The sequence below is a fragment of the Brachycentrus maculatus genome, unplaced genomic scaffold, assembly GCF_059751285.1.
Source record: "Brachycentrus maculatus isolate JH-2025_06_01 unplaced genomic scaffold, ASM5975128v1 h1tg000199l, whole genome shotgun sequence".
Lineage (NCBI taxonomy): Eukaryota > Metazoa > Arthropoda > Insecta > Trichoptera > Brachycentridae > Brachycentrus > Brachycentrus maculatus.
Genome location: NW_028280950.1, coordinates 856792 through 884581, shown reverse-complemented (window position 1 = coordinate 884581; position 27790 = coordinate 856792). Strand labels below are relative to the sequence as shown.

The window sequence follows — 27790 nt, the reverse complement described above, 5'->3', positions numbered from 1 at the left end:
TTGGAACTTCTATGTTTATTTTTCGAATTCGAAACATAGTGCTTTAATCACTAAAATCTCACTAGAGACATCTGTGTTGAAATGCCAAAAAAATTATGTTAAAAAATTAACCACTATAATTCGAGATAAACCAGATTTATTTAAATTAAAGTCAAAGTGGTGAAACGTGGAATCTACCCAGTTACGGTTGGTTTTTCTTCTTCTATGTATAGCATGGCCAAAGATTGTTAGGTAATTAGTGTCCGAGAAAGAAGTTTTAGTATAGAATGGTCAAATATTTCTTTCGTTATTGTAGTTTAGTATTTTTATGCCTCCGTAAGCGAAAAATGAAATAATTTTAATTAAGTCACATCACAATCGTCTATAGTCTATACCCTGAACTCCAGTTACACTAAAGCGGATTCCGAATTGAACAATGGCGTCTGCGTTGAGGACAATAAAAGTACTCACGGAGTGGTGGTTACACAATAGGGGCTGAATCAACCCCTAACGAAGAACGGAACTCCTCTAATAATGGAAACATTTTTATTTGAAATGAAAGGACACAATTAAAAATGACCATTAATTGTATTTGTACATATTGTACATTATTTGTCACCATTTATCTTATTTTTAAGTATTGTCATAAATATTATGACGATTCGAAACATACAGTATGTTTACATATGTAGAGATTAATCTCCTTTGTGATTTCTTTGTTTGAGTTTCTTTATACTTGACTCATCAATGTTCCAAACATTGATGAGTCAAGTTGAGGAAAACTCTCTGAACTTCGACGATCACAATGGAGATTCATCTTTTTCAAATCTCCCATTCTTTCAATTAAATTAAAATTAGAATTGAATTATGAATTCAAAACTTTCTTCCTTCAAGCAATATTTCTCTTTTATTTTTTCTTTGTTGTTTTATTTACTAATAACATTTAGATCTGTGTGTGTCGGGTTGTGGTCCCGTGGTTAGTGTCGCGGACTCTTGAGTCAGAGGTTCTCAGTTCGAACCCACTCTACCACAATTTGATACCTATTTCTAATAATGAGCCGCTGAGGCTCACAGAAATGGTATGAAATTGAAGTATTTTTGTAAATAAAAAAAACACAAATATTTCTCTTTTTAATTAATCAAATCTTTCATTCAGATTATAATTAAGTACATATTTAGATAGCATAAGTTATAGTATGTAAGTTGGAAAAATGTGAAGCGCCCTTGAGACGATATTTCGTAAAAATAACGTTATATAAATGAACCATTTATTAATATTATTATATATTATTGTGATTTTTACCTGACTTTAAATTTACAAACTTTAAATATCATTAAAAGGATTGGTTCTTCTTTTCTCTCATTGGTTTTAGGATCGGGAGAGATAAGACAGGCGTGGACGACAAAAAAAAGAAAATAATTCAAGTAATTGAGGAATTTATACGCATTTATTCTCGCAATGATAAAACCCCAACAACCTTGCCAAGAGAAGCTTGACTGTTGACAAATATCAACGGACATATTTACAGACTGTACCGTTCATTTTGTGTTCTCTGGATTATTTCAAAAATGGCTTCTGTACACAATGATAATAATGTTAATTAATATAGCGCCATTTTCGTAAAATACTACCCCAAGGACACTTCGTTCTTATTATATTTGAGAAAAAAAAATCATGGCAATGATTAAGCAAAATATGCGTTTCAAGATTTTTCTAAAGATCATCTAACTATCACTGCTTCTTACTGCTGGTGGAAAGGCATTTCATGCCATCCGTCCGCAACAGCAATGGCACGGTCTTCAAATTTAGTGAGCTGGCTGCGAGCTGGTAAGAACACTTAGCCTTGGCAGTTGTTGCAGCTGATCGAGGCGTGAGACGTCTATCAGCTAATTCGATTAGAATGCACAGCAATTGTATGTTACTACTTCCACCTACTGTGATAATTCCATACTCGACGTCGCATAGGTCTTTGTGATGTTAGTTTTTAGTAAAATCTTCTTAAATTGATAAAAAGGGTAATACAGATCGTTTAAACCCTTTTAAAAGGTAGAATAAAGTAAAGAGTATAATTTCTGTATAGTATGAGGGTGATAAAGCCCTATACTTTGTAAGGCGTAGGTAATAGATAGACGTTACACGACTGTGAATACAGGAAAGACGTATTATTCTGAAAGGAAATACTTACGACATATTAATAGGAGGAATTTGGAACAAATCTTTCTTTGTATTCGGAGTAAGCGTCCGGATTATCTACATTTAATAAAACGTTTAGAAATATGTATTTTAATGCACGAATGACTTTATGTTAATGCAGTGCTTAACGAAACATCAATGTGATTTTTAGGACGAGATTTACAATATGCTCTGATATGTACTTAGATTTTGATTTCTATGAAGGAATGAAAAATTAAGGCATAATTTAAAAATAATAGCATATCCCAAGAATAAATTTGTAATATTAATTTAAATTCACGAGACGAAAAATGTGTTGAGTCTTTCTCGAATGGAAGTGGTCATTTTTGGAAGCCCATTTTAAATTACCACACAACTAAATCTGAGGCCTAAGACCACGTAGCGGAAATTAGCTGGTAGTGTCCCAATACTAGTGTACTTGAGCTGCTTAGGATGATTTCTATACCGAGTATAAATGTAAATGATGAGAACTTTTTCAGAATAATCAATCATTTTTGGTTTAAAAGTCCCAGCTTTTTTTAAATATATTTTTTATTTATTTAATAAAGTTAATTTTTTTATACGAATTAATACGATTTCTATACTTTTCTACTTGATACAATCTTATAATTTTAGTTGCGCTGAGCCTCTCCAAAAAAGAGACAGGTCTTGTGTTTGGAGACGGATTTTATGTTCTTTTTTTGTTGTTGATAGTTTTTACATTTTACATTGATAGATGTTTTACATTTTTTTGTACATTAAAAGCATTGTTAACTTTATGGTATGGTAATATAACACTCTCCTGATCATTCATCGTTCACTTTTTGTGAATGATGTTATACTCATTCACAGAAAGCGAACGATGAATGATAAGGAGAGTGTTAACATGTTATACATTTAAAAAAATATATTAGGGGAACATATCGCTCACTCCTTTCAAGAACGTCATAAATAAAAAATCGTAAATTTTTAGCTGTGCATGTTTTCGGAATGCCTAGAAAATGTACTATATCCCAGTAAAAGAATCTTATTTTTAACTTAATATTTACCCGCTACAGGGCAGAAAGTGTTGTTTTTGTATTTTGAAGAAAAGGTATTGTTTAATTATTATTTTTAAATAAACTAAATATTTTTCAAATGGAGAAAAATCCGTCAGGTTATGCTTAAAAACAAATGTTGCACAGTAAGAAGTTCAATAAGTGGCTTGATATTTATTTTTAATACATTGTGTTATATTTTTAAACTTAAAAAACGTTCTCCTGAAAAATCGAGTTTTTTGATTTATGACGTTCTTGAAAGGAGTGAGCGATATATGTATTTGTATGCGGTGCGAAGGAGTAGTCTTGTTAAGTTATTTTTTATTGTATTGTCTATATATGTTTAAAGTGTTCGTCAAGTTTATTTTTTAAAGTGTTTATATATTTTTTATTTTTGATTTCTATCATTTCTATCGTGCCCGTTGAAAATTTTTATTCCCAAGTTTATGAATTTTGTTGCTAATGTTTTGTGTTGCATTTGGGTATTTTAATATTATTTTGTAAATCTTTGGGATACGTTTCTTTCTAGAATACATAAATAAATGAAAAAAGGTACTCATTGAATTGAATTTTTCAAAACTACAAAAAATGGAATCCCGTTTAAATAGATTGCATATTTTGAATATACTCGTTTGTTCGTTCCCACATTTCTTATTCCCCGATATAGACAGACATCTGAAAGGAAAATACAAGTATATATACATATTCTATGACTTTAAACTAAACATTTATGGATAAAACAAGATCACCGTATGTTTTCATGAAGTATTCAACGTTTTAGAATGGTCAATTTTATTCGATCTCCATTTCAAGTACAACTGACTTTGAAATAAATGACCGTTGTGCGTCTAAAAAAGGAATATATTCAGGAAAAATATGAATCCGCTATAAAGCGATGCCCGCTATTTATTCAATATTACCCTGGACACCAGTCCAGGTACCAACCTGAAGCGGAGGGCTGATGACCTTACATTCATGTGTTAATGATCAATATAACACTGCATTTATATGATGGAGTGCCCTATGCACCATCGGGTGCGGATGAGGGTTCGAAGAAGAAGATAAAACAATGTGTCCGCTTTTATAGTTTTTTAAAGGTATGTTAAGTTTCTTTCAATCAACTAGATCATCCATATTATAGTGGATATTTTGTAATTAAGTTTTCAAATAGTCGTAAAGATTTTTTTAAACTAACGTAAAATATATGAAAGTTAGTATGTTGGTAAGGTTGAAACGACTGAAAATCGACGACAGGATTTTTAAGGTAATCATGGAATTTGACAGTTAAGATGATTTTATAAATTTAAACGAGGTGTATTAGAATCATGAAGGAACTGACAAAAATCGAATGAAAAAAACTGTAGACTTTAAAATAGAAAATAAAAATCATTGATTTTTTTCAATCAATAAGAAGAATCGTAACAAGAAAGTTAATATTGTTCCTTCATCTTTTAAGTTTGCTCGTTTTTTTATGTTATTACATTTGAGAAGCATGCATCAGCTCTAAAAAGATTATTTTTGATACCGTAGAACGGGGCTACTTGAACATTGATGTGTTACTTGAGCCCAGTACAAAAAAAAATTAAATCTATATTTGGTCTACAATAATGAACGTATCGACATGATTCATTGTTTGCCTGACAGATGACACTTATTGTCACGATACTTCGATCGATACCACGATCTAATTTTTTTTTGTACTGGGCTCAAGTAACACATCAAAGTTCAAGTAGAGGCCCCTTCTACGGTACCTAGTACATGAAGTATATTATTAGATTAAAACCAATATTTTTTTATTTTTATTTTATTAAATCATACATTATTTTTAGCTTTTCCAATTTTTTTTATTTGACCAGCGACCGGGTTTCGTCGTTACCGACATCATCAGACTGGTCTGATGATCACCAGTCTGATGATGTCGGTAACGACGAAACCCGGTCGCTGGTCAAATAAAAATAAAGTGGAAAAGCTAAAAATATTGGTTTTAATCTAATAATATATTAAAATGCAATTCCATCACGAAGTGTCAGTGGATAATATAAATCTAGTACATGAAGTTTTTATTATATGATTTTAACTTCCAGTTTTTGAACAGCCTAACATTGAAACTGCTGTCATTCATATAAACAAAGTAAATGTTTCCTTTATTAATTATTAAAACTACCTGAAGGTACCATAGGTTCTTTTTACTTTATTCGTTGTTCGTTTAACAGTAAAATTCACTGGGAAACATCAAACATTTTATGTCTCAATAGAAGGGGGAAACTTTCGACGCTTACGCTGAAGTTACGACAGTTTCAAGTTATTGAATTTCGAAATACGAGGGTAGTATTTGAGAGGTGTGAGTAGTTAAGGGAACTTTCTTGGATGCTTTAAAGTTAGTATTCCTCCGCTGGAATTCTATTTATTATTCTAATTTATGACATCTCTTAGTCTATGGTAGAGGAATTTAAAAAAAAATACGTAAGAAGGTGTGTTTTCTTTTAATTATTTTGGAATCGTGTATTTTATGGAAGTCTGGACATTTACAGGGCTTACGACCGTCATAGGGTGGGTGGTTTAAGTGGTCACTTTTTTTTGAGGTCAAGGAATCTTCCATCCCTTATGTCACTGCGACCATATTAGGTATATTGTGACCTCCCTCTGTATCACAGCTTACTCCCAATACGAAGAAGGTGTTTTTTTAAAAATTATTTTGGAAACGTGTATTTTATGGAAGTCTGGACATTTCCAGGGCTTACGACCGTCATAGGGTGGTTTAAGTGATCACTTTTTTTTGAGGTCAAGGGATCTTGCATCCCTTATGTCACTGCGACCATATTTGGTCTATTGTGACCTCCCTCTGTATCACAGCTTACTCCCACGACGAAGAAGGTGTTTTTTTAAAATTATTTTGGAAACGAGTATTTTATGAAAGTCTGGACATTTACAGAGTTTACGACCGTCATAGGCTGGTTTAAGTAATCACTATTTTTTTGAGGTCAAGGGATCTTGCATCCCTTATGTCACTGCGACCATATTAGGTATATTGTGACCTCCCTCTGTATCACAGCTTACTCCCAATACGAAGAAGGTGTTTTTTTAAAAATTATTTTGGAAACGTGTATTTTATGGAAGTCTGGACATTGCCAGGGCTTACGACCGTCATAGGGTGGTTTAAGTGATCACTTTTTTTTGAGGTCAAGGGATCTTGCATCCCTAATGCCACTGCGACCATATTAAGTCTATTGTGACCTCCCTTTGTATCACAGCTCACTCCCAAGACCTACGTGAGTCATGTAACTCACGACCTGTTTTGGTGATAGGAGCATCACCTTTTTGGGGTCCAGTAGAGGTCCTCCAAGGATGTGACTTCGTTTGCGAGCGAGTGCGTCACAATTATGGAGAATGTGGATTGGCGTTTCGTTATCCTCCATACAAAATCTGCATACTGGGGAGTCATGAAGTCCAATTTTTGTCATGTGTTTCCTCAGTCTGCAGTGTCCTGTTAAGGTCCTGGTTAGGATCCTTATTTGTTTTTTGCCAAGCTTTAGAGCTTCTTTGATCACTTTACACACGTGTAACATTCATAAATTCTACCCGTGATTGACAACCATACTATTCAAATTCTCGGAACTTCTAGATATATTGATTAAACTCGAAAGGGAGGTCTTAGACTCGATAGACTACACGAGAGACATCTATGGCGGGATGAACCAAGCTTTTTACTAAGCTGAAACTCTTTCATTTGTATGTGAGGTCCGAATCCTGGATAATATTCACATACTTGAGAAACGGCATAAAATACCGTTTTCAATTTATTATTACAACTGATAATTTGACCAGTTAATTTAATTACAACATTTTGAGTATGTCCAAATACTTGTTCACAAATCTAGATTATCTATGACGGTTGTAAGCCCTGTAAATGCCCAGACTTCCATATTCTTCATCATTTATGTTGAGATGTCAAAAATGATGCGATAAATAACTCCTATCTTGAGATTATCCAGATTTGTGAACAATATTGTATGTTCTGAAAATGTTGTAAAAGTGTATTTTAGATGTATTTTAAATTATAATAATATGGCGTAAATCAGAAACAGAATAATGTTGTGTTACTCATCCCTCATGACATAATGTAATCCACTAACAAAGGTAGATAGAATTATTTAAATCATTTCTGATACCACTGGCGACTAAATGAACATATTCCAAACAAACGTTCTGACGAAGGTATGGCACGTGTTCGGGGAACTTGCTTCTCTCCGACCAGAGAAGGCAGATTAATTCTGACAACATCATTTTTCTTCCCAGCTATAGGAGTTCGGGATACTAAATTTGAGCCTCCGTATTATATTACTTCAAAAAAGATGTTAAAAAACTTTCCCAATACCATTCATGAGGCAGTTAACTAAAGGCATGAGCATCATTTCACTTTTTTATATCATTTTTGTTTTCTTAAGGGCCTTCTTTTTATTTTATACGTACCTACTTTTATTTCTTAAAATTTAATTATAATATTTTCTTACACTGAATTGCTGTAAGCCGTAATCGACTGTATTTTAGTCATATTTTCCTCCCAAATATTCACAAGTATAATACAACATTATGGGAAGGTTTTACTGTTTTTAAATGATATTATACGTACTTACATATTTCACAAAGATTTTTCTCGATATTATAGAAATATGGAACTAAGATCAAATATGTAAAAGTATTTTTTTGCAATACAAATCCATTTAATGTTTTCATTATTTGATCTGATACTCACGTTGTGGTTACATCAAACTCTTTTTTATTCTAATATTACTTGGATAAATTCAATATTTCTTAAAATCTGTTGTGACACGTGCTTTGATGCATTCACCACCAGATAATGATGTGGATGCATCAAAGCACGCATCACAATAAATTTTGATATTTTAATTTACCATTTAATTTCAAGTATTTTTTTCCTTAAAAACTGATTTCTTAATAATAATATTATGAATGTTGTGTAATGACATAAAAACTCGATTTTATGCAAATGGGTTTATAATATTAACATATGCATGCCATATCAAAATTATTTGATTAGAGACATCTATTTTGTAATGTAAAAATAAATTAAGCTGCTGAAATTACTTATACATATAACAGTTGTAGCAAACCAATTATTTTTGAAATTAGTGTCACGTGTACACCAAGAATAACATGCATAATTTAAAATAATGCGTTGAAGATATTTAATATGTTTACTATTTTGAAACACGCTACCGGACTCCTACTGAGTCGTATGTTGGAACTCTTAAATAAACAGAATTACTGCTTATGTCTAAAACATTGTATTCCATAAATTGACTTCTACACCTCAAATGCGATATTATAGCTCCCACTCGCACGATTCTAATGATCCAGTTACAACTTAGTATAAGGTGTTGCATCTCGTGTGTCGCGTCCGCTCGTGACCAAGTAACTAAACTTTGCGTTACGACATATGCTACAATCAGGGTGGTTAGTTTTTTTTTCGTCATTCGTTCGCCAATGGATTCATTTTGTTCTGCAGTTGTATCGAGTTTGCAACAATGGATCGTAAATAAAATTATATTTAATAATTGTTATAGCATAAAACCGTATTTTTTGCGTTACATTCTTTATACTCATATAGGTGCATATTTAATTTACATATCAATTAGCTTTTGCTTAAGTATTGGTATTTTTTTTTTATCTATTAGTCTCAAAACTTTTTTGATTATCTTTACATATACATAGTTAATAGTTAGGTTTATGTCATATTTCTATCGAATTCTTTAAACATCATACTATTTATTTTCAATAATTGATCAGGCAATCACTTGTGGTAATACCATCCATTTTTTAATTTAATTTCACTTGTTAAATACCACTGGTATATTTAAAGAAGTGGTATTATCCCAAGTAAAATACAAATACAAAATTGTATAACTTGTTACAAGTTTGAGAAAAATATGGAAAATTATACAATATTGTCTGTCTTTAGTTAGTTTTAGTCTAATAGAGTTTTATTTTATTTTTATTTTGTGGAACTTGCTATTCGTTTTGCAGAATCTCTTCTCGCAAAAAGCTCCTCTCTGTTATGCTAAGTAATTTAAATAGTTTCTTAATAAAACGAAAACGTTTCACTGGCGAATGAAGATATAACGCTACTTAGAGCCCTGGTCGATGACTTTTCGTATTCCGTTACTTCATAACACGTGACAAGTTTACAAAAAAGGTTTTTAATATTACGTTAAGTTTAATCGATTCTCTTTCCCTGTTTGGGGGTTATGGTATACATATGAAGAGATAGCAAATTAATAATGGTTCTATTGTGACCACGCACGCGCCCTTCTGATAATCTGATTAAGGGTATACTGATAAAATTAATTAATTCATGTTTTGGACTAACCGCAGACTATTCATTCCGCAACACGAGTTCAAAACGATCCTTTAGGGAGTCATGATATATCGAAATTGTCTTCTTTTTCTAGGGATCGTATGTGAGGTTTATATATATATATATATATATATATATATATATATATATATATATATATATATATATATATATATATATATATATATATATATATATATATATATATATATATAAATATATATATATATATATATATTATATATATATATATATATATATATATATATATATATATATATATATATATATATATATCATGCATAGTTAATAACGTACTACTTGCAAGTTACGATACAACAGTAGACTTCAGATATGTATGTACGTAAAATAAAAATATGTTTAAGCATCATTATGTACAGAAAAACTACATATATAATTACTAATATCATAATCGTAAAAAGTGGTGAGGCTTAAAAAGTGGTGAGGCTTAAAAAGTGGTGATTTCTGTGGTTTTCATGGTACAATAGATGCACGTTTAATCGTCTTTATAATCACCAAAAAGTTATTTTATTCATGTGTATTTTGTGATTAATTTAAAGTTTTGTATTTACAAAGTAATGTTATTTAAGAGGAATATTTCATTTTTTCGTTTCGTATCTCGCTTAATGTCGGGGAATGAAATTAAATGAAGGGGGATCCATCGATAAAACCATTTATTCCTGTACGCTATAGATAAAAGTGAATTCGAAATTCACAGTTTGAATACAAATTCTGTTAACTGGAGATCTTCGATATGATTTATCGCTATCATTTCCAATTTAGTAGAAAAAATATCTTACCAGAAATAATAATCGCGCTTTAAATAATCGTTTTATAGTAGATATATATTCCAAGCCAACTTTTATAATAATAATAACTCTTTATTCCAGCTTGACTAAGTGGTAGGTGCAATACTTAGTCAGCCATATATGTTTTACAAAATTTTTTTAAAAAATGAAATGAAAAATTACAAACAAATAAGAAAGTGAAAGAAAAATAATATATATATATATATATATATATATATATATATATATATATATATATATATATATATATATATATATATATAGTATATATATACATATATATATAATACAAGTATCGGTTAAAAAATAATAAATTAAAAATCAGTTTTAATCGTCGAACGTATGTATATGTTATGATTTTGGAATGTATTTAAATAGATATTTTTATATTGTTAAATAAAAATATATTGTGCATTTTTAAAAAATAGCCCCAAAAACGCAAATGTTGTTTATCATTTGCGTTTTTGGGGCTATTTTTTATCAGCCCAAAGACGCTGTGAATTATATATGTAGAAGCCTGTCCGCTTGCCTCTCGACGGCTTGCATTTATTCCCCGGCTTTTCTCTCTCCCGTTTCTTACGAAAGATAAGAGATTTTTGTTGTGTTTTTTTTCAGGCCTATTTGTGCCTTTCTTTTCCACCCTCTTCCATTTCTTTGCTTAAATACAGAAGTCTTATATAACCGTGAGTTTTGTTTGGATCCCCAAGGAATCCCTTCAGTACTCGAAGCTTCCAGGAAATCATATTCATTTCCTAAAGAATTTCCCCTTAATTATATTAGAATAGGCAAAACACTCTGAATTCGAGATATTGCGAAATATTTTACATTTTACACGTTTAAGAAAATGCACGTTATTCGTTATTTGAGAAAATTTCAGGTCTTTAAATTTAGAGAATTCGAGAAACACCGTCCGTTTCTTAGTAATGTTTGTTTGAAACTTTATAAATATAACGCTTTCCGTTTGTTCCAGAAATAACTGTTCCTAGAGGACTTCAAGATAGTTTTGCTGGTAAGTAACTTTATTTTTCATTAACGTGGGATTAAGGTAATTATGTTCGTAGAATTATTATATGAAGTGTGGAGGTCCTTATCAAAATGTTACATTTCCAATATTGCACAAAAAAGCATTTTTGTGCAAATCTGTTCTGTTTACTATATTCCGATGTCCGCCTCCGTAGTGCAATGGTCAGCACGCTCGGCTACCGTACTGGAGGTCCCGGGTTCGATTCCCAGGGGGGATAAAATAAACATAAGTGATTTTTTCACTTTTGTATTTATTCAATATTACATTGGACTGGTACCAGAAGCGGAGGGCTGATCACCTTTCCTTCATGTGTTAACGATCAAGATAACACTGCGTTTATATGATGCAGTGCCCTATGCACCATTGGGGTGCGAATAAGGGTTTGAATTAATGAAATTACTGTATTCTATCGAAATCTTAGTTAAAGTTGCGATAAAACGTGACCAATCCTGCGTTAAACCAATATGAAATCATTATATCGCAACAAAACATAACAATTTTATAAGCTAGAATTCCTGATTACTTAAAATCATTTATAATGGAAATGTAACGTTCGGTGAGGACATCTACAATTGTCTGTCAAAGTCGTTACTAAAAGTGTCTCAAAATTTATCTTTACTTAAGTAAATTTAATAGATTTATATTATCCACTGACACTTCGTGATGGAATAGCATTTCAATATATTATTAGATTAAAACCAATATTTTTAGCTTTTCCACTTTATTTTTATTTGACCAGCGACCGGGTTTCGTCGTTACCGACATCATCAGACTGGTGATGTCGGTAACGACGAAACCCGGTCGCTGGTCAAATAAAAATAAAGTGGAAAAGCTAAAAATATTGGTTTAATCTAATAATATATTAAGTAAATTTATCAACGTATCATTCTGATATGCATACATATTAGAGTGTTGTTGTTAATTATTACCAAAGAGGAATAAGCATCTGAAATAAATGATGAACGAAAAAATACTTAAACATTGTCAGCTAAAAAGCACCGATGAAATGTAGAAATAACCTCTGCAGAAAAGTTAAGCATTTTTTTTTCTGCGCACTTGTTGAATGGCTGGATGATCATTTTACCTACACAGTTTGCATAATAATGATTGAATTGACGTGAAGTATTTCCGACATGTTCCATCACCCCTGTCCGTTAATATACCGCCTGATTGAGTTTCATACGAGGATTAAAGTTGACACTTGAATTAACGTTACTCGTTGGGGTCTTTTTCATTATAATACAGCGGTGGGCGTCTTAATCATAATATTCATAAGTCACAGTAAATTGTTGACAATTTCGCTTATAATGTGTTATTTACGTATCTACATTTAAAGTTTTCTGACTCTTGTAATAGATAAATTCAGTTTTGAGCAATGTGTAGGCGCTTACGATTATTCTGAATGGCCGATAAAATAATCTCTTATATTTTACATGGGTTTTTGATTTTATCGCGGTCTTCCTTTGGATCATAATTTAGCCCCAACTAAAGTAATGTATTATCATTATTTTTTTATTTAATTCAATATCTCTCGTAAGCTAGAGTTTGAAATTAATATATTTTGGAAATATTTATTTTTATTTTATTTATTTTTTAAGTTAGCTTGTTTTACATTTAATACAAACTTATATTTAAACTTAATTTAATATCAAACATGTATATATATATTTACATATTGTTACAATGAACATAACATTTGTTTTTAAATTCATTCATACTCTTTTCATTCTTCATACATACATTCTGGCATCTTATCATACATTTTTAAACCTTAATACGTAATGCAATTTTGCGTTTTTTTTTAATGGCAGTCTTATTCTATTCTTCTGGTTATCTTTATTTCTAATTTGAAAAGTGAACGTCAAATTATTATTATTTTTTGCTTAGAACATGTTTTTTTTTTTCTTCGTTTAAACTTCCGATGATTTTGATGTTAAATATGAAAATAAAATCAATCGAAAATTTCATGTTTAATGTTGCATATTTTACGGGAAAGTATATTAATTAGAGTACTTTTAAAATAACAAGGATTGAAATGTATGAATTAAATTCTAATTGCCAAGGTACTTCATCTTGTGATTCTTACTGGGTTTCCAATCCCTACATCATATATGCATAACTGGTGAGGGCATGATAGTATCAAGAACGTAATTCAATCGTGCTTATCAAATAGTATCATATTACTCATTATCACAAGTAATTATTTGAAAGAGCACATGATTTCTGCTAATCCAAATCCAAATGATGTAAACCTCTTAACTTTTGCATTTGTAAGTCATCAATCAGATGGTCATTTATGCATGATTTTACATTTGTATTTTGTGGTTGTATAATTTCGTTATGTGTTAATATGAACGTATGTTCTTACCTGTCAAAATTGTTTCATAAATTTTTAAAATGTAACTAATTATTTAAACGTATTAAATCAGAAAAGCATTCTTTATATAATATATGATTAACGATGGAATTTTTGTTTTAATTAGTAAATACCAGTATAATATAAATACCACTGTTAAATAGTGGTCTTTAATAAGTAAAACTTAAATAAAAATGGATAAATTCTACTACAAAGAGACTGCCGAATCAATTGATGAGATTACATTTTTAGTCTAAAAATATAATTGTCCCTTAACAAACGTTTTCTTCTTACGTTTTTCGATACCAGGTTTGATTTTTCGTATCGTATTATCTAATCCATATAGCTATATTGATCAGAAATTAAAAAAAGGCAGACGAATAGTAATACGTGGGTAATTCAATGATATGTTACACTTATATCTGACACCAGGCGTTAGTAAAGGCTCTGTTTTTTCACGCTCATGTATCCGTACTCACAAATCCTGTTAATATTTGACCTCGTAATGAAAACCCCACACAAAAAGTAAATATTAGGTCAGTCCTCACTTCCTGTATCCTACCCTTATTTAGCTCAAAATATTATTTTCTCTAGTCAATTACCGTCACTATAGACCAGGGGTGGCCAAACTGCGGCGCATGCGCCAAAAGTGGCGCATTAGATGATTATTACTGGCATTGCATCTTTAAGCCCGCTTATTTTTAAGAAATGGGGTTCATAACTGAACCCATCTTGAAGTTTTTAACACCGATTTGATCTCATTTCAATCAGTATAGCTTTAGAAATTTTTAACTTCTAGGCGTCTGAAACTTAGAATGGAACTTGTGAGATGTTACTTTAGGCAGGTTTAAACGTAATTTTTTTTTATCGGTGTTGCCTTTCGACATTCGTTTCCGTTTTCTTTTTCCTCCCCTAAGCAGATTCTACTCATATCCCTACTTTGCTACAATTCAGGTAAAAGTAAATAAAAAGGTAAAAAATCGTACTCGAGTCTGTAGGATCCTCTAAAAAAACATCCTTTATATAAGTTGTGCACGTATAAAGTAATGGTATCGGATTAAATGTTGTAAGTACTGTATTATGATGGCCAAATCGGAATTTGCATTAATACTCGTAAATTATGTAAATATAAGCATCATGTACACAAGAACGTTATTTATCACTAGATTTTTGCCAAGGCAGTTCTCACTTATACAAGTAATTATTTAAAACCTATCTGGCGCAAAATAATTCACAATGAAATATTTGCAACTCTGACCTTATAATGTCAATAAATTACAGGGTATCCAACAGTGCGAAAACTGCCTAATAATGTGTTATGATTTTGTAATTAGCGTTTAATGAAATATTATTTATAAACGACTGATTTATCGCCTGTCCATCTTTGGTAATGTTCACATTAGTTTGCCAATGCCACTCGTTTGAGAAATTTATCTGCTGTGAATAAGGACTTTTAAGTGAGTATAAAAATATCTAGGTTCATATAAAACACGGAAGTAAACGATTAACCCTGTAAAAAGTTTGAAATTGCAGTGGCAATGTATTCAATTTTTAAGTTTTTTTTGTTTTTAATTTAAAAAAAACTAAAAGAGAAATATATGTGTTTTTATTATTTACACAAATATTTCAATTTCATACTGTTTCTGTGAGCCTAAGCGGCTCATTATTAGAAATAGGTATCAAATTGTGGTAGAGTGGGTTCGAACTGAGAAAATCTGACTTCAGAGTCCGCGACACTAACCACGGGACCACAACCCGACACATTTTATTTGATTAGATTTCTTTCTTTAACTCATTGGTCCCTTCTGATATTTCTGTCACCGTTCCAGGAGCTATCTATCTTCAAGGCTCTGTAATACAATATCTAGTGGAAATCCATATTAAATCATAATATTCATAATTTTAAAATTTTCTGATTGTATTAAATTTTTTATCGATTGAATCAACACATTTGAAAAAAATCTTTAACTTCCCCGTCTCCTCATTACTGAGAATTGTGACCCTTGTAGAAGCAATGACTCTCCAGTTATCTCTCTTTCTCCAGTTATCTCTTGACTGCGCTGCACGTAGCGCTCCAACCACCGAGGCGCCTGCTGCTGCCTTTACTTGATCGGTACATCGTCTGGGGATCTTCCTCTCCCTCTCTTTTCCTCCTGACAACCGATCACAACTAGTCGTTCCAGACTATCCTCATTGCCACGCGCAACGTGTCCAAAGAACTGTAGAACCCGTCATGTACTGACATTGTTAAAAATGACTCTGGCTAAAAAACTTAAACATCATTCCGTGAATCTTTATTACGTCCGAATTTTTATTAAATTTCGAAATTCTGTTGTTCCAAATAGTTTTTCTCCATTTTTACTTACGATATGCAAATAAGGCGTTATGATATAACATTTTGATTAAAACGAATATTCCACGCTCCGGCCGTGAGTCGTCCCGATATAGGCACGACCTCGTCTTAACATCCTGTTCATGCAATCCACGAATTGGTTTGATGCAAATGGTCCCAAATAAGGCTGAACAATTCACTTTCGGCGTTTGTAGAAAAGAGATTGCATGAAATTCGTGACGGGCACAGAGTGCATTTGGGTCTGATTCGCTGTCGTGTACTGAACGAATTTCACTGAAAAATATTGGAATTTTGACATGCTTGTAACCTCCAATCCCTCCCCGTCTGATCAGTCTCATAATAAAGACATGGCAGGGAAATATTATGTAAAACATATTTTTGAAAATCTATCTGGTTAAGTGATCACTTTATACACGTGTAACATTCACCTTTCTACCCATGATTAACAACCACGCTGCTCAAGTTTTGGAAATAATATATATATATATATATATATAATATATATATATATATATATATATATATATATATATATATATATATATATATATATATATATATATATATATATATATATATATATATATATATATATATATATATATATATATATATATATATATATATATATATATATATATATATATATATATATATGTATATATATATATATAAATATATATATATATATATATATATATATATATATATCGCTCACTCCTTTCAACAACGACATATATCAAAAATCGTAAATTTTCAGTTGTGCATGTTTTCGAAATACCCAGAAAATGTACTACATCCCAGCAAAAGCGGCATAATTTAAAATTAATATTTACCGGCTACAGGGCGGAAAGTGTTGTTGTTGCATTTTGATGAAAAGGTATTGTTTAATTATTTTTTTAAATATACTAAATATTTTTCAAATGGACAAAATATGTTTCACCTAAAAAGATCTGTTGCACAGTAAAAAGTTCAATAAGTGGCTCGATATTTATTTTTAATACATTTTATTATATTTTAAAACTTCAAAAACGATCTCCTGAAAAATCAAGTTTTTCACATACGACGTTGTTGAATATATTATATCAGTCATCATCAGAGGCGTGCATTCTATATAGGCAGAAAAATAGTGCCTACCCTAGATTACTCGCGTTCCATGTAGAAACACGACCAGTGCCTACTTTGCGTTATCCTTACCCAACCCTGATTAAAAACTCTATGCACGCCACTGGCCATCATATATATATATATATATATATATATATATATATATATATATATATATATATATATATATATATATATGATTTCCAAAATTTGAGTAGTGTGTTTGTCAATGGATAGAATGTTACACGTGAGGAAAATGATCACTTAACCAGCCTATGACAATGTAAATACCCACACTTCCATATTCTTCTTCATCTACGTTGAGATGTTAAAAATGTAAAATAACTCCTAAGTGGGAAAACCCAGATTTATAAACAAGTATTCGGACACACTCTAAATGTTGTGAATTAAAAAAGGATAAGCGTACTTAATTTAGATTGTAAATATGTATATGAAATATGTATGTAGGTATTTTTCTGGACCTTTTACGTACTTGTTATTATGTACTCCCCATAGCGTTTTTTTAGTTAGAATTTTTATGGACTATGTTAAAAAAAATATTCTGCATATTTCACTAGTTTTGTTCGTCAGTCGAAACTGAAAAACGTAAAACATAGTAGAATAGTCACGAATATCTATTTGATTTTATAAAGGTATATGTATTATGGCTAAAACTATTAATATCCGTGATATTAGACCGTTTTGCATATAAGATTGGTTGAGTAAGATTATTTGTATATAGATATTACACAATCAAAATTCAAAATAATCCTGGATGGAATAATAATGACTTCACAGTTATGCATGGGAATGTCTTTTTCGTATTGCGGCTTAGTAGCGATTGCCGTTTTGTATGGGGTATAAAGGGGTTGGAAGTGCATGCTTTGCATACAGCATCCCGCCCCCTGCGCCCTGCCACACCCCTCTCTCCTCCCCCATCGGGCGCGCCCTAAAGCAAGGGTGGATTGCGTGACAGAATATAAGAGATATCTGACAAAGGTGTTCTATGATATGCGTCCGTATATCCTATTGTTATAAGCCTCTATGAGTGGAATGGCAAAGATTATAATGAAAATTTTGTTTAAAATTAGATTTTTAATATAACTTTTACTTGGTAAATACTACTATTAACTTTCTCCTTATTATTTACCGTTAAATGCGAATTCATGGTGATGTCGGGTTTCCTAAATCCATTTTTTTTTTTAATAAAAAAACATAGTAATCTTAAGCTTGCCGATACTTACCGTTAGCGTACGATAATAGACCCCAACAACTATGAAAATAAGGAAGCCAAATTGAAATTCATTACAAGCAAATCTCTCGTAATATGTAATTGTAATCTACATATTACGAGAGAATATGTAGTTGTAAAACTAATGTTAGTAAGATCTTGGTAACCCAGCCATAAGAAGAATTCTCGAAACTCACTAGAAATGGTTATTTTTTATTTAAATTTGAGCATTCGGGAAATTCTTCGAACTAATATTATCTACATATAAATTTTCCATCTTTTTGACGCAGAACAGAAATCTGTCATCCTCACATATTCATACATATTGCAAAACACGTATGTACATATTATGTAACCACAATTTGCGTGATAAGTGGTTAGTTATGTACCTACGCAAAATTATTAATTCCCCCTTCACAGCTACATAATAAACATGATTTGCGGGATCGTGTTAATTTTAATCTAATATCTAATTATTACAATTCAGCATCGTGTCGCTTGCTTTAAACTATGAAAGTCTTCTTCCTTAAAGGTTTTGTGTACTTTCATTTTTAAGTGAACATTCATTTTCATTTTCATGCATACGTATACGCTAGTGGAACTTCTTCTTCTTCCTGGCTCTATCCCAACTCATCGTTTTTGTAGACTGTTGGGGTTAGCTCTCTTCATCCTCAGGTCCTCCTTCTATCGTATACAACGTCATCTAGGCCATGTCCTCGAATCATGTTATCCTTTTGTAGCATCCATGAGTTTTTTGGTCACACTCTAGATGTCTTTCGAGAAAGATCCATGGTAATCGCCTGGTTTACAGTATGTTTAGGTTCTCTACGTCCTATATGCCCATACCATCTCATTTGCCTTTCCTCTACCTTACTTTTGATGTCAGTTACACCCAGGCTTCCACTAATGCGTGAACTCTTTATTTTGTATATTATTTTGAGAAATAAAAAGACTTTGTGTTTTGATCCACTCATATATGTGAGTGGATCAAAACACAAAGTCTTTTTATTTCTCAAAATAATATATCAATATGATCCACAAAGTTAATGGTTTCAATATTCAAAACATCTTTATTTTGTCTCTACAGGACACTCTAGCTGACCCTCTAAGCATTTGTTTTTCAGCAATTTTTAGTTTCTAGTGGAATGGATTTAAAAAACATGTGCTATTTATAAATAAACCGCTACAAATTTCTCCGAGAAAATCTTGCTTTTCAAACGAGATTGGACCAGGATTCAATGTGCTGACTACCTCTCTGCTTTGGCAAAGGATTGTATGAACAAGTTATTAATTTACTATCCAATTTAATGATATAATTGACAGGTTTATAAGAAACGCACGTTTAAGGGGTAGGTACAAATTATAAAATATTTTTTGTTTTTAAAATAATCATTATCCGAAGCAGATCATCCGCATGCTTGATAAAGTCTTAAAAATATTTGAAGAATAGAATATTCGAAATTTTCTAACAATTTAAAGTCTACTCTATGAAAAGTCCCCCGTTGGAAATTGAAGAAACCCCTTGTTGGGGAGCCCCTGCCCATGGTGCATGGGTATAACGACCCACCCTACGCATCTGGGGGCATTAATCCACCGGCATTTGGGATGTAATGCCATCCAGACAAATATAAAAGCAAACAGGCGCATTCGAACCATCACACCAAAGAAGAATGTGCAAACCTTGGGACCTTATGTTTGAGATCGGTCGCTTTTTAAAAATATTTTTTTACATAAAATAAAGTACCTACTTCACTTCATGTGGCAAAGAATTCTAATTTTCTTACAATAACCTTAATGATTGGCATCTATGTACTTAATAAAAACGAAAACTAAAAAAAAACTAATTATTTTTTCATTGGAGCAAACCTATTTCTTTATGGATATTTTGTAAATTTTACTAATGAAAACGTGTATGTATTATCTTGGTATGTATGTACAATATGTGTGTATGTATATATGCTTAAACGATTTGATTCTAAACGAGGAAACGTTTACGAAGACAGAAATAGCAAAATGCAATTTTTTAAACATAAGATGATTAAAATATTCATATTTTAATTTTTGAAATTTATTTTTTAATATAATTCTAATGGTTATTAATTTAAAGTCATTAGGAATTAATTTTTAAAAAGTATTTTAGAAAAAAAAAACAAAATCAAATAACAATATTTTTAGAAAAAAATATACTTACTGCAAAGTAGTTATTGACCCCCATTTGTACATACAGTGAAAGTATGAAGTTAATGTGATCATCAGTAATCCACGTACATACATATTTATTTAATTTTACATTTTATTGGATTTTTTAAGGCGTTTAGCACCAAGTATACGGGTCTCGGGTAGGTGTAGATACATTTGAATGTATGAAGTGGAGGTATGCACAGTAGCGGTCTTTAATGTACTTAGGAAATTATGCGGGTTTTCTGATTCAGAAATCCCTCAGGAATGTACGTTTTCTCTTTGAGTTTCAACATTGTGCTTTTGATGAAAATATTCATGAAAGAACGCACAATTTATTACGCAGAAAGATAAATTAGATGTTATGAAATCACTGTTAAAATAACATTATTATGTGCGGGAACTGTGAGAGGGGAGTACACGTTTTTGATAGCAAATGTAATTTTTTATTTAATATGCTAATACGGATGTTTTCAAATATGATGGAACATGTTTTCTGAAACGCGAAAGATTTTTTTATCAATTTAAAAATATTTGAAAATCGTAAAGAGAGACATATTTTTTCCCGATTTTAGAATAATAAGGATTAATTTTACCTGATATCGTGTAAATATTTCTAGTCTTTTCATTCTTAAAATTACATGGTTTAAACTATGTATAAAAATAAATAAATAAACATAAATATATGTATTTATATATTTATATATATATAAATATATATATATATATATATATATATATATATATATATATATATATATATATATATATATATATATATATATATATATATATATATATATATATATATATATATATATATATATAACTGATGCGTGTGAATATTGCGTAGGTACATTTGTAAAATGTATTATGTTATAACCGATATTTACATAATGTAGTGGTACCAATGCTTGTTTGCTTTGTGTTTTTGGTCTAGGATTCGATGCCCCGTCTTTCAGAACTTGATTCCTATTTTCTGTCACAAGACGTTAAGATATGCGTTCCTAGCATATACTAGCAATACTCATACATTTTGTATGTTAATAAACCATGTAGAGTCTGATTGAACATGAAAGTGCATTAACTTTTAATGTGTCGGGAAAATCGAATTATTATGGTGTAAAATAAATTCAGATACCTAAGTCTTTCAGGTCTTTCCTTTCTTTGTATGAAAGTTTCCACCCTATGTTTAGATCTTCTAGACGTTGTTTATCTTGTCAGTATTCCTACCCCATAACCAAGGCTTCTTCTAATGGTAATTTGATAGTTGTTTGCCATGTATTAATTAGTAGTCTTAAGCGAATATTAATAAGAGAGATGGAAGGAAGACGAATTGGATTTGGTATATCTAATTAAATGTTAAAAAAACTATAAATAATGTGTAAACCAAAAAAAAAATATGTATAAAAAGGTTTCATATTTTGATATATTATGAGAGATATATGGTATATAAAGATTAAGTAAAAGAGCAAATGCAATATTGAATTGGAGGTCGCTTTGTGTATGATCTATAAAAAAACATGAGAAAATCCAGGTTGAAATTTTATTTGTCACTTTTACATCCACTCAAAGTGGAGATTAAACGAAGAACGTTTTACACAAAGACTTATTTAAAGTCTTCAGCGTGTCGTAGAATGTTACATTTTTTTATTGAGAGATTTCGAGAAAATAAAAAATATCAAATCTCAATACTCGTACAGATCTTTATGTTGACAAATTAAAATGTTTAAAATCATCAAAACATTACTAGGTGCAATTGGCACTGAAACATATCGGTGATTTTTTAAATTACATAAAACGTACTTTTTTTTCTTAATACCTAACTTCTGATAACAAGCTTTCAGTTATTTTATTAAAATTAAACACTTGAATATACCACTTTAATGAGTTTTATTTTTATTTACGACTAGTTTATACAAGTCATTCCACAAAGTTAATGCCGAATCAATAAATAATATAAGCTTTCAGTTATATTACATTAATATGATAAGGGTCGCAAAAATTCAGAGATATGTACAAATATGACGACAATTCGTATGAAAAGAAAGCAATTTTCTTTGAGATTTCTTATTCCTTACTAAAAAAGGATCTCTCAATCTTAATGGTTTCTCATCGCTTTGAAAACTAGAAGGTAAATTATTATCTTGCGGCCGGGGAATGCTATTCCAGTCGAACCCTTTTCCAAAGTAATGCTAATGTTTGTCCAAGGCTTTTTTTATCTTGTCTCCTGTCCCTTGATGTCTGAGGACGGATGGGAGAGATTTCCTCGCTCGAGGCGATGGCGTTCTATCCACCCACCCTCCCTCTCCTTTCAGTACACTTTCCCTTCTACTTTTCCTTTTACCTCCGGCTATTACTTGACAAATTGCTCATCCGAAAATATGTCGTCTTACGCTCGCGATTTCTTTGTTAGAATAAAGATTTTTCTTAATTGGCTTTTTATTAAGGTGCCGAGTCTCGTCTTTGCTAAATTCATGAATATTTTGTGTTTCGTAGCTTTGTAATTATAATTAATATCTGTTGGAAAGCCTTTTATTAAAGCGTTTGATATTTATTCGTCCGTATAGCTGTCAGTGGACTCGCTTCCTTCGTGGATTATTATAAAAATTACGAATATATAAACCAGAGCTAATTCGTTTTCCTTTGAGATGTTCAAACTTTACACTTACAGTCTTTCAACACTTAAAAATTCATTATAATTTTTAAAAATTATTTGCTTTTAGGGATTTAATTATAACCAAAAATAATTTCAAAGGTTTTATGATAACCGAATGGAAGTTGAATGGCTTTTAAATGACATCCTTTTATGAAAAAATTACTTTACATATTCGATAGTACATACACGTTTCAGTTTACTTAGAAAATGTAAAATCGATTACTACTTTTAACACAGTTCTAAAAACACTTGTTTTTAAATACACATTTAAATGATAAAAAATAGTAAAATATCGCTCACTCCTTTCAAAAACGTCATAAATCAAAAATCAACAATTTTCAGTTGTGCATATTTTTGGAATGCCCAGAAAATGTACTGTATCTTAGCAGAAGCGGCATATTTTTAACTTAATATTTACCCGTTACAGGGCAGAAAGTGTTGTTTTTGCATTTTGAAGAAATTATTTATTTTTCTTTTAGGGGAGAATATGTTGGTTTTGCATTTTGAAGAAAAGGTATTGCTTAATTATTTTTTTTTTAAATATACTAAATATTTTTCAAATGGAGAAAAACCTTCAAGTTTTACCTAAAAAGATCTGTTGCACAGTAAAAAGTTTAATAAGTGGCTTGATAGTTATTTTTAATACATGGTATTATATTTTCAAACTTTTAAAACATTCTCCTGAAAAATTAAGTTTTTGATTTATGACGTTCTTGAAAGGAGTGAGCGATATGTCCACTCGACTCGAAAAAAGTTTCGTCTTAAAAATAATCTTCTTCCCTCGTTCAACATAACACAAACATATTTTTTTAATGTTCGTTCTATTAGAATACATTCGCATGTATACTGAAGCTAAATTGAGATTAATTCAAGTTTGATTTGAGCGTGATTCTTCTTTCATCCCGGATCCGATTAAATGATGTATATTTCAGTATTTAGACAAAAGTAGAAACCAGATATTTTCAGACGGGGCAGATTGTTAAACCCTTTCCACGCTTGTTGTTCCACAAGCATTTCCTGTATATAGACAGGCACCATCCATTACTTTCTCGTCTGGTGCTAATCTTTACGCAGTTGAATCTTCAAGAATGATTGCAACGATGAAAATAATATACCAAGTCTTTCAGTTTTCATTTCCTCAAACCCTGTCTTACAGATAAAGGAGGGGCATTTATTACTTCTATCAACGCTTTATTAAAGCATTTAATTCTTTGATTTAGGTTATTTGTTTGACAGTTCTTGATGGAATTCCATTTCAAACGCTATTTTTACGTGATTAATAAAATAAAATACATTTATTTTGTACATCTTTATTCTACGGTGAGAATTATTGTATAAAAAAATATATTGTATGTTATCCTGTGATAAAATGGAATCTCATTGCTTTTTTTGCGGATAAAATAAATTATTTTCTTAATTTTTTGTTGATTTTTATTCTAGCCGCATGATTTTTTAAAAACATTTTTATTTAAATGTTTGATATATGTTCGAATAATGAAATAAGGAAAGAATGCTAAGCTGAGATAAGCATTATCGATACAATTAAGAAAGGTGTGTTGCGATGGTTTGGACATGTGGAACGTAAGAGTAAGAGGAAAGAACGGTTAAGCAAATTTATGAGGCGAATGTAGTTGGAAAAAGAAGCAGAGGAAGACCGAGGAAAACTTGGCACAATCAGGTATGTCAAATACTTGAAAGCGGCCGGGTCAGGAGTCGTAATAATGTATGAGGAGATGCATGAATATACAATAGAAGAGGCGAAGAATGTTTGTAAAGACAGAGTGGTGTGGCGTTCGATTCTCTCTGTCTACCCCTAAGGGGAAGCGGCGTGATGGTTAGTTAGTTAGTTAGTTAGTTTCATTTAAATCATAAGTTATATGAACAAATATAAAGCTTTTGTGATATTACGAGTACCATAACTTGAGCCAAATGGGTCTTATTCCTTTGACACTAATCTCTACCCAATGTTGTAACCTTGATCGTTAATTATATGATGACAAGGTGATCAAGCCTGCACTCCTGATACAGTAATGAAATATATTTTACAACATTTTGAGTGTGTCCAAATACTTGTTCACAAAATCTGGATTATCTCTAATTACGGGAGTCATTTTCATATTTTATTTATAAAAAAATATTTTAAAAACTCATGTAATTGGAGATAATTCAGATTTTGTGAACAAGTATTTGGACATACTCAAAATGTTGTAAATAAATTATCTGGTCAAATTATAAGCTTGAATAATTCAAATGAAAATTATATTTTCTGGCGTTTCTCATGTGTGTGATTATAATCCAGGATTTGGACCTCACATACTAATAAAAGAGTTTCTGCTCGGTAAAAAGCTTATTTTTATTTCACTAATAGATGTCTCTAATGAAGTTCTAGTGATTCAAGAATTATCCTTAAAAATTGGTTCATATATAAATATATAGAACTTCCAAGAATTTGAGTAGTGTGTGTGAAAAAGCGAGTGTTTTTGCCTAGAATTTTCACTCATGAATTACATGAAATTATAGTAACTTTAAACATAAAGAGTAAATCCACTCACAAGTAGGCATAGGCTATGAAACTTAAAAAGTTAAAGCCTGAGTAGGGACATGATAAACGGTGTTGCATAAGCCGTAGCTAGATTTCAGAGTCACCTGGAAGTTAGGTAATTAAAAAAAATGAGTAGTGTGGTTGTCAATAATGGGTAGAATTGGTAAATGCAACACGTGTCCAAAGTAATCACTTTAACCAGCCTATGACGGCCGTCAGCCCCGTAAATGCCCAGACTTCCATATTCTTCTCCATCTTGGAAGAGATGTCAAAAAAATAAATTCAGTATTTTTTTAAAAATTAACTGTTTCAAAATGCAAATGGCTGACACGGTCGTTAGATAGCACGTTTATGTTGGTTGTACGTTTTGGGGAGACGGTGCCAGATTGCAGATTGGTCCTAGCCTAACTACCGCGTTACTTCTGGTTTTATTGAAGTTTCTTGCCATTCCTATCTGTATGGTTTGATAACAAATAATGGCTTCCAGACAATGGCGACATTTGGCAAACGTCCGATGGCGGGAAACGGTTCCCAAACGACAGTCGCTATTGGACATACAACAATAAAAATACAAGGAAGCTAGTTTACATTATTCGGACCGTAAAAACAAACATACTCGTACTTGATAAAAAATCTCTCATTTTCGTCTGAACATATTAAGGATGATGGAAAATTAAATAAACGGGATAAGAGATTAATTATACACGTCGAAACTTTCTTCTAATTCTGGTCACTTTCCACAGCCAAATGGTGCATAGGGCGCTACGTTAAAATGACGCGGTAACTCTATATATTAGTATAATTTATTGATTCGGCATTGACTTTGTGGAATGACATGGTCATTTTTTTTAAAAATTAAACACTTGAATATACCACTTTAATGAGTTTTATTTGTAAATACTACTAGTTTCGAAAACTAACAGATGTTTTCATCTTCTGGTAAAAAAAATACCAATTAAGTGGTATATTCAAGTGTTTAATTAAAAAAAAAATCTAAATATTTGAGCGGCGTGTTAACTAAAAAAAATCATTTCTACGACATATTTATATTAGATCTTATGAAAAACCCTAAAATTAATTAAATAAAAATATTTTAGTCATAATTTTTACACCATAATAAACTGAAATTGTTTTTAATTACTCTTCAAAAATGTTGTTTGTATCATATATTAATTACGTTCTTGTTGAGGAATCCTTAAAAATGACATACAAACCCATTTAAATTGAAGAAAATTAAGTTGTTTTTTTTTTTATATTTATTATAGAGGTATTTATATTTATTATAAAAATTGTTTAAAAGAAAATAAAAAATTCTCTTCATTTTAAATTAATTAACGTTTATGAACAGCTTCTAACGTTTCATGTTTCATTAACCCAAGTAAAGACATTTAAAAATTAATTATTTACAAAAAATAAGGCAGAAAATATCTCTCGAAAAAAATCGCCACGTGACTTGTGCTGTGCTGTGATTGTGCTGCAATTAAGGAACTACATAATAAATTAATTAAAAGTCTCCTTCTGCATCTTGACGGTGCTAACTAAGACTCCCACAGAAAAGGCTCCATTCTGCCCGCCGGAGCCTGTAGCACCATTTAGGGGAAATATCCAGTGCTGTAATTTCGCTAATACTCATTAAACAATTTCTCTTTGCTCATGTAATTATAACATTGTGAGAGGATGTCGAGTATGGGGGATGATAAATGCCAGGGCTTTATTGTGTACAAAATTCAACCTTGCGTAAATTTCTTTCGGTTTATTTCTTACCCAAGTAGTGATCTTCACTAGAGTATTTCTCGTAATTTATGTAATTATCTTGTTAAAACTGAAGAGCTTGGGTGTACAAAAGGATTTGACAGCCTCTATTATACGTTCGGCTAACACACTGGAGGTCCCAGGTTTGATTCCCAGGGGGGAGGTCAAATACTCGTAAATATAAGTGATTTTT

The 27790-nt window shown here is 31.1% G+C and overlaps 1 protein-coding gene across 4 annotated transcripts in view; it reads left to right on the top strand.

Moving 5' to 3' along the window:
- Nucleotides 1-27790, top strand: part of LOC148307392 (uncharacterized) — a 205123-nt gene that overhangs the window by 24597 nt on the left and 152736 nt on the right. For 3 of the 4 annotated variants that reach the window (XM_088263476.1, XM_088263473.1, XM_088263474.1), the window contains exon 2: nucleotides 11366-11404. The gene's annotated coding sequence lies outside the window, so the exon portion shown is untranslated. Of the gene's footprint in view, nucleotides 1-4234; nucleotides 4287-11365; nucleotides 11405-27790 lie in introns of those variants that run through there. The other variant, XM_088263475.1, reaches the window with a different exon arrangement.